The following is a 12,957-nucleotide window of genomic DNA, read 5'->3' as shown; positions in this document are numbered from 1 at the left end:
AACAATCTCCAATGGAATGTTTGTAATTGGAAAAGTCTCTATGACTTTGATGCCTAGTCATTAGAAAATGATCATTGCATAATAGCTTAGAATCTAACACATTCTAATAGTGGAAGAATTTGGTATTCTTACACTTATGATATGGATTTGGAATTGTGGAATGAGAATCATTGGGAATGTTTCCAATTGATCTGTTTCACAAAGAGAGGGCCATAGGTGAACATAGTGTGCATGTTTAGAGCACGGGATAACTATTGTTTTAATTCAAGTATTAAGTTGATTAGTCGAAACAATTATACAATGAATCATGTGTAATCTCTATGGTGATTAAATAATAAGTGTTTTTTATTTATATTCAAAAGTTTTGAGACCATATTGGATTAGATTATTCTTGTGTTTCACTTCACATGTTTTACTTACCGAATAACTAGGTTATTCAAACATCCACAGTCGATCATACTTTGGAAGTAAGTAATGAGGAAAGACTGTCATGAATCCATCTGTAGATTGTCTAAAAGTTTAGACATAGCAAATGTTTGTTGTAAGTATTCACGACTACTCCTAAAATAGGAATTTGAGTATTGGATTAAACTCACGCTCACATGAATCACTTCATGGATTTTATCACGAGTGATTATGAGACAAGAATATCTTATATTCTTGAAACAGAGACATATGAGTTGTAGTTTACAAGTCGGTTGCACATTGATGATACGTAAACTCACCAGTAACTTGGTGTTATAAAACGTATTTATTATTTGTGATTCGATGTGTAAATTCAGGAAGCATATTAGTCGACGTTTATCCATTCCTTTTACCAAAACATGGATAAAACCAATATCTATGGGCCCCTCGATGATTTAGTGATAACACCCTAAGCGCTTGGCCACGCTTTGACTGATTTGATTTGTCCAGTTAGTCAGTCATCGTAAATCGAAAAGCAGGAAACAGAACTTAGACAGAGAGAATGATTATAATCCATGTCTCATGTCTATAGGATATCTTGTAGAACGGAGGAATATTTGATCCCTTATCTAAAGGACGTGTTACTGATAAGATCAGAGTTCGACAGCAACTTTTAAGAGCTACGATTGCTAATAGGATTTTGAAGTTGCATTTTCAGTTATAGTTATTAGACTTATCCAAGTGGGAGTCTGTTGGATTAGGTGTCTAAGCCCATAATTATAATTGCTATGTACTTGACCCAATAGTAGCATGGTCCTTTTGGGTTGGCTTCACCGGAGCAATTTGATAGGATGAGTTTTTGAGAAAGAGGCTATGTGTGATTTATTAATATATTATATGCATAATATATTAATTGAGAAATCATATTATTTTATTAGTATTGATCAAGAATTAATTTGGAATTAATTTAGTGATAAAAAAGACTGATTAAATTTACAGTGACTGATTAGGTAAATCAGTAATACTTATAGTTTGGACTAATGATCCATGTTGATTAGGATTGACTAAAGACTACATGAGAGTCCATGAAGAGTTAGTCCAAAGGGCCTATCAAATGTGAAGAGTCCATGGTGAATTACGGTTTACAAGATTAAACCCTAGGAATTCCACACTATAAAAGTAACCCCTAAGTACCCTAAAATCGACACTTGTTTTCCAAGGTGAAACCCTAGCCGTTTTAGTGCCTCCTAGCCTCTCTCTTATTATCCTCCATTTTCTTATGGTGTTGGTGACTTATTAGAGGTATCTCATTTTAGGTACTAAGATCTTGAAAGGCTAAGAATTACAAGCTACAACAAAGAGGTATTCATCAAACTAGTTTTTGTGTTGTATATCTACAATTGCATTCTAGCTAGGGTATATGCTTTGGATAAAAATGAAAATGCATGTATAAATTGAGAAGACTTAGGTCCAAAGCATTTAGGGTTGTATGTGCACCATATGATTGTTATAGTGCTCAAAATCCATCACTTTGAAGGACCATGCATGCGCCTTCCTTACTTGCCACATCGTCTGTGTATAACTTCCAAAGTTCTTTGCCGGCTTCAGGTTCCAATGGGTCGACAGAGATTGTCGTCGGTACTCCCTTGATAGTATCAGGGATTTCGACTAGGAAGTATGCGAGGGCCTGGACTTTGATGCTAGTCTGGGGGTGGTAATTGATATCATGTTCGCCTGATTCTATAGACCACTTGGCCAGGCGTCCAAACTTTTCCGGCCTTAGCAGAACTTGTTTTATTGGATAGTTGGTTAGGACATCTACATTGTGGGCTTGAAAATATTGTTTTAGCCGCCTGACAGCGTATACCAGGGCGAGGACCCGTTTCTCTAAGGTCGGGTAATTAACCTCTGGCCCTTGCAAGGCCCTACTCACAAAGTGGATGGGGACCTATTTTCCTCCCCTTTTCGCCGCTAACACGGAGGAGGTAGCTTCTTCCGAAGCGGCTAAATACATCTATATTGTCTCCTTTTGTAGTAGGCAAGCGAGAGCTGGTAGTTGGTGTAAGGCATCTTTCAGTCGTTGCAATGCTTCGTCTGCTTTTTCTGTCCATTTCAACTGCTTTTTATCTAAGCACCCTTTGAAGGTTTAGTACAGGGGAAGCGCATTTTCTGCTAATTTGGTGATGAATCTTCCCAATGCCGTTGGCGTACCATTGATCTCTTGTGAACCCTTGAGGTTGTGGGGAGTTTTCGACTCCAGGAACTCTTGGATTTTGGTGGGATTGGGCAGAATCCCTTCCTTGGATATTTGATACCCAAGGAATTGAACTTCCTCTACACTGAATTTACATTTAGCTGGGTTTAACCTCATCAGTTCTTTAGGTAGCATTTTAAAAGTTTCTTCTACATCATGGAGTAGAGTTTCTTTTTTACGACTCTTGATTATGTAATCAACATAGACCTCGATATTTCTACCGATTTGATTAACGGATATCTTGTCCATTAGTCTATGATATGTAGCGCCCGAGTTTTTGAGTCTGAACGACATTTTCTGGTAGCAGAAAGTGCCTTTTCTCAGTATGAAAGGTTGTTTTCGCCTCGTCCTCTTTTTTCATCTATACCTGATGATAGCCTTTGTACGCGTCAAGGAAACATTTGATCTGAAACCCTTCAAGCGATTGAACTTTCTGAACTATCTCCGGAAGGGGATAACAATCCTTTGGACAAGCATTATTAAGGTCTGAGTAATCAATGCACATTCTCCATGATCCATTGGCTTTCTTTACCATAACAGGATTTGCTATCCATGTCGGGAACATTACTTCCCTGAGTATGGCGACACTTACTAGGTTGGCTACTTCTGCATTTATAGCCTTGTTCCGGTCTTCCGCATGAACCCTCTTTTCTGTATGATAGGATTGCTTCCCGACGTGATATTGACACTATGGTCTATAACCTGTCGATCAACACCTTTCAGATCTGTTGGCTTCTAAGAGAAAACAGTGGAATATTGCTTCAGGAGGGCTACCAGTCGTGCCTTTGTCTTGCCTGATAGGTGAGTGCCAATTCGCACGAGCTGCTCTGGGTATTTCATGCTTATTTGGTGTTGTTAGGTGGAACATCCCTCCTTCGACTTATTTGGTGATCGCACCAACTCGGGAGTAGCTATAATCTGATGGCAGAACTGCGTCCTGGTGTTTGTGGTGATAATTGTTGTTGATCCCTGGCGTGTGCTAAATTTAACTATGCCATGTATCGTTGATGGCACGAACTGTAGTAGGGAGATTGGTGACCGTCAAAGCATAATATTGTGTTTTGCTGGAAACCGGATCACATAGAATTCGATTGTTCTTGTGATTCTGTCCCTTTCGTCCTGACTAACGAACGTTAAGGGTAGCCAGATAGTGCCCAATGGCCACAAGTTGTTCGGTGAACCCCACCAGCGGTCCTCCAGTTGGGTGCCTTAGTCCCTCCTTCCATGCCTTTGGTAGTTTCCTGAAACAATGCTCATAGAGTATGTCGGAGCAACTACCCCTGACAGTGTATATTCAATGGATTTTCGTATGACAAATTAATCTAGATATGAGGAGTGGATCTCGCGGATCCTAGTTCAATGACCTAGGATCGCTGCTCGAAGGACTAATATTGAGTAGATTTCTCAAGAGTACCTCTATCTCTTCCTCTGCTTGGTGAGTTGTGTTTCTCTTATGGGACTTAGAGATAGTGAGTACCTCGTTGCCATCATACGGAGGATCCTGCAGCAGATCGGTATGCGGTATCACCGTCTGAGGCAGCGAACCTTCCATCAACAGTTTCCGGAAACTACTCTGGAGTACTGGCTGTACAATTTCTACTGTAATCGGTAGGACCTGTGCCATTAGCACCTGTATTAGGGCATGTGTTCCATACTCGCGGTGGTGGTCATTTTTTACCATCACTAGTATTTTCAATAGATGTTCTACTGCCATCCTATATGATGTTGGGTTTAGATCCCCCTTTTGCAGAGAACAATGTCGTCTATTGGTTGTATCACTCAGAGGATACGTCCGGATGGCGCCAAATGTTGTAACATGCTCAGCATGGAATTAGATGCTTGTAGATGGGTTTGTCCTGGAGTTTTTTCTATGAACACAACATAGAAGAATCGTTAAAGGACAACCGGGGGTTCTCCCGAGATGTAAACACTATCATTTTACAAGGAAAGAGTTAGAGATTTTTCAAATACAAAATTCTTATGAACTCACCAACTTAATTGTTGACACTTTTCAAAACTACTTGTATTCTAAGGAAACCATTAAACAGGTAACAACAAGGCTTTTGGGGACGGGACATTACGACGTCATATTATTCATTTTTGTCATCATAATGAATTGGTTTGAAACATACAATACATGGTAACATTGTGACAATTTTAATTATATTTATGATGGTTGTGTTTGCTTTGATCACTATTGTACATTATGTTCTGATATTATTCGTGAAGTCATCCACCTCCAGACGTTTCCGCCATCCTGGTTTGCGGGTGTGACATGTTACAACTCTCCCCCATTTGAATCAGATTTTGTTCTCAAAATCCGCTACTGTAAATAACTCGATTTAATGCTCCCTAATCCCCTCTTCAGTTTCCCACATTTATTCGGAACCCTTCCGGTGTTTCCATTGCACTTTGACCAAACCAATCACCTTGTTGTGCAAGGTTTTCGTCTTCATGTCGATAATAGCAATCAGTCTCTTTATATAATTCAGACGTTCATCAACCTAGATGTCATCGAAGGGTACCACTGCAGAATCATCAGCTAAGCACTTCGGCAACTGAGAAACATGAAAAATGTTGTGGATCTAATTAACCTCCACAAGAAGATCCAATCGATATGCAACCTTGCCAACCTAGACAATAACCTTAAAAGGACCAATGAATCTGGAACCCAAATTGCCCCGCTTTCGAAACAGGATGACACCCTTCCATGGTAACACCTTCAGAAGTACGAAATCCCCAACCTAGAACTCGAGAATGGAACAACGCCAATTAGCATAGCTCTTATGTCTACTCTATGCATTCCACAATCTATCATGCATCAGCTGTATCATCTATGTAGTGTTGAGCACTACCTCAGTGCTCATCACTTGCTCACCAACCTCACTCTAGCAAACCAGGGTCTGACATTTCCTCCCATAGAGAAAGTCAACGGGAGGCATACAAATGTTGGCATGATAGTTGTTGTTGTTGCAAGACAATTCAACTAAAAGAAGGTAGGTATCCTAGCTCCCACTAAAATCCAAAAGTCACACCTAAAACATATCCTCAAGCGTATGAATGGTCCGCTCACTTTGACCATCGGTCTAAGGGTGGTAAGAAGTATCGAAAAGTAGCTGACTACCCAACTCCTCATGAGACTTCCTCCAGAACGTGGAAGTAAAATGCACATCACAATCTGAAACAACAGAAACCAGAACTCCATGCCGGGCAACCACCTACTTCATGTAGATCTCGACTAACTTCTCGGCTGATGGACTTTCCTATTAAAATCAAGGATTACTACCATAATGGATGATTGATGAATATCAAAGAGAATCGTATTAAAATCAAAATTCGACCCCAAACTCAACCTTTGAATAGAAACAATGATTTATCAACATATGAGGCTATTTATGATGTCCTCAAGCAATGTTTTAAGTCAATATATAACAAAATCAATACATATGGCCTTTAAATGATCAATAACACGTAACTATGGTTCTTAGGTTTTTGATATTACTAATGGACTCATATACGATCCTATTTTCATTATATTATAAAAAATCCTAGCATGGGTCTTTACCATCACCAACAATCACACTTCATTAATGAACTTTGTCATCTTGTTCTTGGGACCATCTTATGAGACAAAAGATACTCCAATGAACAAAACCAGTACAAAAAAATATCTTATTCTATATTATTTTTTTTGAAGGAATTGTAAAGAAGTGTAGCAGAGAATATAAGGGATGATTTTCTCACTAATCTCCCTCCAAATGTGATGGATCGGGGGGGGGGGGGGTAGACGTAAGGGTATGTTTGTTTTACCATTTTTGAATAAGGGTTTACCTGTTCTATTTTCATTTCTTTTGTTGGGAACATCAAATTACAAGTTTTGTTCTTTTTTCTCTCAGACATTTTCTTCCTCCCCCCCCCCCCCACACGCCCTTTTTTTCATTTACCAAACTCGGAACTAGGTAAGATTAACATCTTCGTCTATATTTTCCTCGTATTTGTGATTTTTGACTAAAAAAGAAAAAAGAAAACTAGAGTTCCTTTTTCATCCATACCTATATCGGGTCATGCTCACCTATCGCTTCGTTTATTCGCTACGTTCACATGTGAAACTTTCTTCTATTTTTATATTAATTTAACCATAATTATGTCAATCATATCTATTATAATAAAACCATAAGGTGAAAAAAACTAAACCCCACGCTATATAAAGCAGTATGCTGCCTTTTGGAATCGTTTCAAGAGATTTTCGTGACTTTCGCTGAAGTGTTAAAACAAACGCAGTAATCTAAAATCTTAAATGACCTTTGCAAATAGAAAAATAAGGATTTTAAAAATGACCCGATTTCCTTTATTGATATTTTTCTCCTTGTTTTTTATCAAAACACATTTAAATCTTCCTTTAAAAAGTTAAAGTCAATGGTTACTTTTGTTGAAAAATATTTTAGGCTAAAAAACAACCTCAAACATCCCTTACTACCTTCAGCTTTTGTATAATGGTTCCAAGAACCCGCAAGGCACCAACATTCTCATTGTTGGTCTATATGTGTAACAAATATGTTCGATATTAATATTGTGCTTATTGGTTTTATTTTGTTAAATTCTAAATGATAATTTGAAAGATCCCTGTTTATTTAAACGAGAGTTTTAAAAAAGGATAGTTTATTAATCTTATATGTAAAAAAAATTATTTTTGATTGAACAAATTAATACAAAAAGTTAAAAGGTTATTATCTATCGAAATTTCCTACAAAAAAAATAAAGACACGGTTACTATTTTTGTAATTTTACTACTACATATGGACCATTTATATATATATATATATATATATATATATATATATATATATATATATATATATATATATATATATATATATATTCTTTTCTTACTATTATACAATGACAATTTCTGTAATTTTACCATTACATTACCCATCTCTGATTTGCCGCTATATGACCATTTTTGTAATTTTGTCTTTCACTATTTCACAGGGACATTTGTGTACGTTTACTAGTATCAAACATGAATTATTTCTATAATTTTTATTTCCTACCATTAATGGGAGACATTTTCGGTAATTTTACTATTACATAGAAATCATTTCTATACAAAGTTATCTTTATGAACAAGCAATAGTTTTTATAATTAAATTCGTTAATTACATATTAGTTTTAGTTATTTAAGATTTAAGAAATTCAAAATCAATTGGGAACTATCATTGTGATTTGAATGGTTTTTTCTTTTCTAAACCATTTACTCAAGGGAAGTATGAATTTGTTAGCTAAATTAGTATATTAATAAAAACAATATACATGTACCAAAAAGGTGTTTGATAAAAAGCTAAAGATCGATGATTTACAAAAGCAACTTTGACAATGAAATATGTAAAAACGTCACCTCTACAAGCTAAAGCATCTACCATGACCCATTATTGTCAATGGAGTTCTTTCACACCATGAAATCAATAACCACACTATCATATTCACCCTGATTAACACCTACTCGATTGCCTCCGGGTGGCAAAGCCACTAAATGCCTACAATTCGGGCACGACATATGATCAACCAACCACTTATCAACACACTTGACATGAAACTCATGGTTACATTCAGGCAACACTCTTACCTTTTCTCCATCTACAAAGTCTCCTAGACAGATAGAGCACTCGGTTGCTAGAATCTCTGATCCTGACCTAAAAACTTCCACAGGAATCTTCTTTATGGAATGTTTATCGGTAGTAGTTGCTGCTTCTAAAGATTCACGCCTATTTCGCAAAGCATATTGTATAACTGAGTTCAGTACAAGTGCAGCTACAAGTGCACATAACAAGGCTGCTAGAACTACAATAGTGTTTGTATCAAAACCGGTTTGGCCAGGTTCGGAAGAGTCTGTAGTGTTGTTGGTTTGAGGAATCGAGGAGGACATAATTATAACTAACTTGGTCAGTTATATAATTTGTAGGGAATTAAATCAAGTTAGAGCTTAATGAAGTGGTGTTTGTATGGAATAAAAAGGATGTGATAAAGATAAAAGGATATTCTGCTGACCTAATTATAAATAGTTAAATATTAATTAGATGGAGTTGTACTACCAAATCCATTAAGACATTTGTGAATGTGACATATGGCTCTCTAGAAACCAAATTCTAATCAAAATTAGTAAAAAAAAAAAAGAAAGAACATGTAAAATCTTAACTAGAAAAATTCGTCAGATTAGAACCGAAGGCTTTCAATTTACCAAATGGCTAGTCCACATGTTAAACTTAACAAATATCTTTTATCATTTTTATGTACTTGAAACAAAGGCAACAGTTAGTGACAAGTTTTTATAATTAAAAATTTGGATTATGATACCCTCGTGGAATTTAATTATGAATTTCTTTTATCCGGCCACAGAACATTTTAATATAAATAATGAAATAGTCAAACTTTATATATTTGGCTAAATACAAAATAGGATATGTAAGCATCAAGAAAAATAGAGCCGTTTAATTCCATGACGTGCGACACATGATATTATAGACTTTAAAAAAGTGATATATGACTCGAGAAATGAACCAAATAAGTCAAACCACGAGTGTAAGATACGTTTATGTTAATGAAATATGTAAATCATGAATGTAAGATACTCTGATCGTGTTTGGCATTAAATTCAACATATAAATACGTTTTTTATACGTGTTAATATATATGTAAAAAATAAAAAAATAAATAATAACAATAATAATAATAATAATAATAATAATAATAATACATATTATTTAATTGCACCAACAACATACACACATAGATGAAGTCGGTGGGTGTAGATAGGATTTTGTTTTAAGATATACCAAATAATTTACAAAATATGAACCAATAAAAATTTACTTTAAATAAAAAAAAATGTGACAATATACGCATGAGGGGCGTTGGGGGGGGGGGGGGGGGGGGGTAGTGGGCAGTTGCACACAGCTCAATTTTTTTATTATATATTTTGATTTAAAAATAAAAATTTATAATAACGATAAGCACCTTTTTTTTTACTCGTCCTGGGCCTTTAAGAATATTTAATTTCGACCAGTCTTTAATATACGCATTCTAAAGTAAATTGTTTATTTAAGTTGCACACGACGTTCTCTTACGTCATTAAACTAATCTAAAACGGACTCAATTTAGCGATATCATATGTGAAGAACGAGACTATCAACAATAATACATATAATACAACATGCAAATAATTAATTTATAACAAGAAGTAATAATCTAAATTATTAGAAGCCTACGATAAAATTATAAAATATATAATGAAAATAAAAAACAATAATGAAGTAATTAAGTAATTAATGATTGGTTTCCTGATGAATAACGATTAACGAAAAAAAAAATAATAACAATGAGCGAAGTATTCAAAAAGCAAAGGGTAGCATAAATTCAGCAAAATGTATTTAATCGTCAAAGTGAAAGTCGTTGTATTCTCTCATATGAAATTTTATGTTTTGTTATGGGGTGGGCAGCATGAGCCCAACTTCCTTTCGCTAAACAAAAACTAGGGAAGAATCCCGTGTTGCGGGTGTTAGAGTTGTGGGGTTGGAGCGTATTCCATAGTCTTTTATTATAAAACAGGAAATAACAACAAAACTTTACAAATACTGGCTATAATTTTTCCCATGAAGTAGGCAGGATCTAATCAAAGAAACAAACAACAAATATATAAAACGTTTGCATATAAACACAACTAATTTTAGCATTGTGAGAATGACTTTGTTTTGGAATGAGAAGAATAAATCCCTTTCTGATACTACTGAATTGTATTTTTGGTTTTTCAATTCACACAAACAACATTCCGCAAACAACAAAAGTACATATTGACTATATAAATAATCAAACTTACAAAATAATGGAAAGAACGCAGAATAAAAAAAATCAATCCCAATCCCAAGTATATCCATGAAAAAACCCAGTCAAGGGTTTTGTTAAACACCATACTTACAACGAAAGTGTTTACAAAGAAACCATTTATATTAAAAAAAAAAAAAAAAAGTTGAACTTGTATAGGATGAGTTACCAAATGTTCTTGTAGACCTGAAGCCTTATAATGCCTTTCAATGACCATAACGCCCTTCGAGCCTTCAAGGAGATATTAATATTAGTAAAAGTATCTCGTCACAGACCAATTGAAACTAAAGATTTCGTTCCAACATACCAATTGAACCCCAACCAAAGTTGAAAAATATCATAAATTTGTTTGATGGCATGTAGGGATTCTTCGTTCTTCAAGAGACAAAAACATTCAATAAACCATTAAACCCTTTGACTTGGTTGTGTTGAAAATACCTAGACCAAAGCAACCTCTCAATCGTTTATGTATCTGACTTTTTCCCCAACCTAGAGTAGACTTAACAAATTTTGGTTAGTAGTGTTCATTTTAAGGACTAAAACTACAACAAAACGTGCTATACGGACTATTTTTTTTGTAAGTTGAAACTTTTATGAAAATTTGACAAAATAAAGAAAATAACCAAACTAAGAACAAGCCACAACAAACTTCAATTCTCGTTTTGAGAAAATATTAAATTAAAAGAGTAGTGAAAATATTACTCCTGTAACCACTTGAAAGGTACCGGAGGTTCTCCCTCTTAGCTTTCTAATCAACAACAATTTCATAAACTTGGCCATTTTAAGTTGTTTTAAGAACCAAATAAGGGATATGAAACTATGTAAATGAATTCTATATAACAGAAAAGGATTAAGATATTAAGTCACCTTTTGTTATATGTTGTCTACCTTCATATTCCAACATGTTCTAACAAAAAAGAGCTTCATCATCCGTTACCGTGTGTTTTAGTAGCCCTGGTATCCAATGAGAGGAATTTTCACAACTTATATAGCATGAAACAGATCGCAATTTGATGACGAATAACTTGATGAGTTTATTTCACAATATATTACAAATTTAAAAAAAAAAATCAAACACCAACAATGTAACATCTATATTGCCATATGACAGCTTCTAAAACCAAATATTTTCAAACATACCTCCAAAAAGAACACTAATGAAATCATTATGTGTCCACCAAATTTTATTGGAAAAAGCAATTATCCCCATCTACCAATCATAGCTACATAATTTCAAAACTTTGTTATTATTGTTTAAGCAAATAATAAAATTGAAAATAAATTGGATGAAATACACAAAACAGTGAAAACAAATTATTTAGATTGATGTACATGTATAGTAAATCAAGTCATATTCCTTGAAGTATTTGAGATCAAAATTAATATTATAAATGACATCAAATTTTTATTATGTCAATCTCTAGATTAACCTTTTAGTTTTCAAGTATGTATAAATACGAATGGTAGATACTTTTAACAGATAAAAAACTGATAATAATAATTTAACATTATTTTGAAGAAAACCATACCGTACAAATCATAATTTTAACCGGGTATTTTTATATTCTTTTATTTTTAATATTATTTTATTATTAAAGTGTTATTTTGGAAAAGGGTTTTCAATTTGTTAACCATGGTTTCCACATAGTTAAAAATATTAAAAATTTTAAAACGGGCAAGAATATTTTTATGACAATCTGATGCATTCTAGAATTTAGATAGAGGCAGAAGTGGAACTGAAACATCATTGTTTGTGTGTGTTGTGTTAGCGGTTGTGTGTAAGTGGCTTAGGTTCAACTTGATTAAAAAAACATGAAATTTACAATAGTAAGTTGCTATAGCTTGCATTTAAAATGAAAACCATTTTTGAGTTTAGTCAAATACAAAATCGCATAGCTTTATTGATTTGCTTATTACAGTCATTCTAGTTGTATTAATATTTTTTTTTACTAATGCATTGTACTTTCAAAGTACAATGCTTTAGTAAGAAGAATGATGTAAGAAAAAATCAATGAAAGTGTTGCTATTTTTTACTTGGCTAACCTCAAAAATGATATATTCTGAGTCTTGTTTACGTGGAGAATGGAATTGAATTTAATAATAATATCGAAATTTTTGAATTTTATTTATAGTTAAATATTTCTAATTCTTGTATTAATTATAATGTAACATCCCAAAATTTAAGACCAAAAATTTCGTTTTTGATTAATAATTATAAAACCAATTGTCTGAAAACATTCATAGTGTCAACTCATATCAAAACCAATGTATAAATAGTCAAAACATATCATGATAAAACAACATCAGAGTACAACTCTCAAAGATCCCATGTGCGGGAAATCTTGGTGTGATGCGCTGCAATCATGCCAACTCCTTTCCTTTCGAAGAAGAACTACCTGAAACCAAAACTGAAAAGCGTA

At 34.2% G+C, this 12,957-nt stretch overlaps 1 long non-coding RNA gene across 1 annotated transcript; it reads right to left on the bottom strand.

Annotated features, from left to right (window-relative positions):
* Positions 1-7,975: 7,975 nt before the first annotated feature.
* On the bottom strand, positions 7,976-8,415 carry LOC145069230 (uncharacterized). The gene is made up of 2 exons (XR_013689375.1): positions 8,286-8,415; positions 7,976-8,196 (listed from the first exon to the last, which is right to left on the bottom strand). It is a non-coding gene; the product is annotated as an uncharacterized LOC145069230 (long non-coding RNA).
* Positions 8,416-12,957: the final 4,542 nt, after the last annotated feature.

Source organism: Lactuca serriola, chromosome 8 (genome assembly GCF_051521515.1).
Source record: "Lactuca serriola cultivar US96UC23 chromosome 8, Lser_US96UC23_V15, whole genome shotgun sequence".
Classification (NCBI taxonomy): Eukaryota; Viridiplantae; Streptophyta; class Magnoliopsida; order Asterales; family Asteraceae; genus Lactuca; species Lactuca serriola.
Note: the sequence above shows the minus strand (reverse complement) of the source record. Positions and strands in the feature narration are given on the sequence as shown.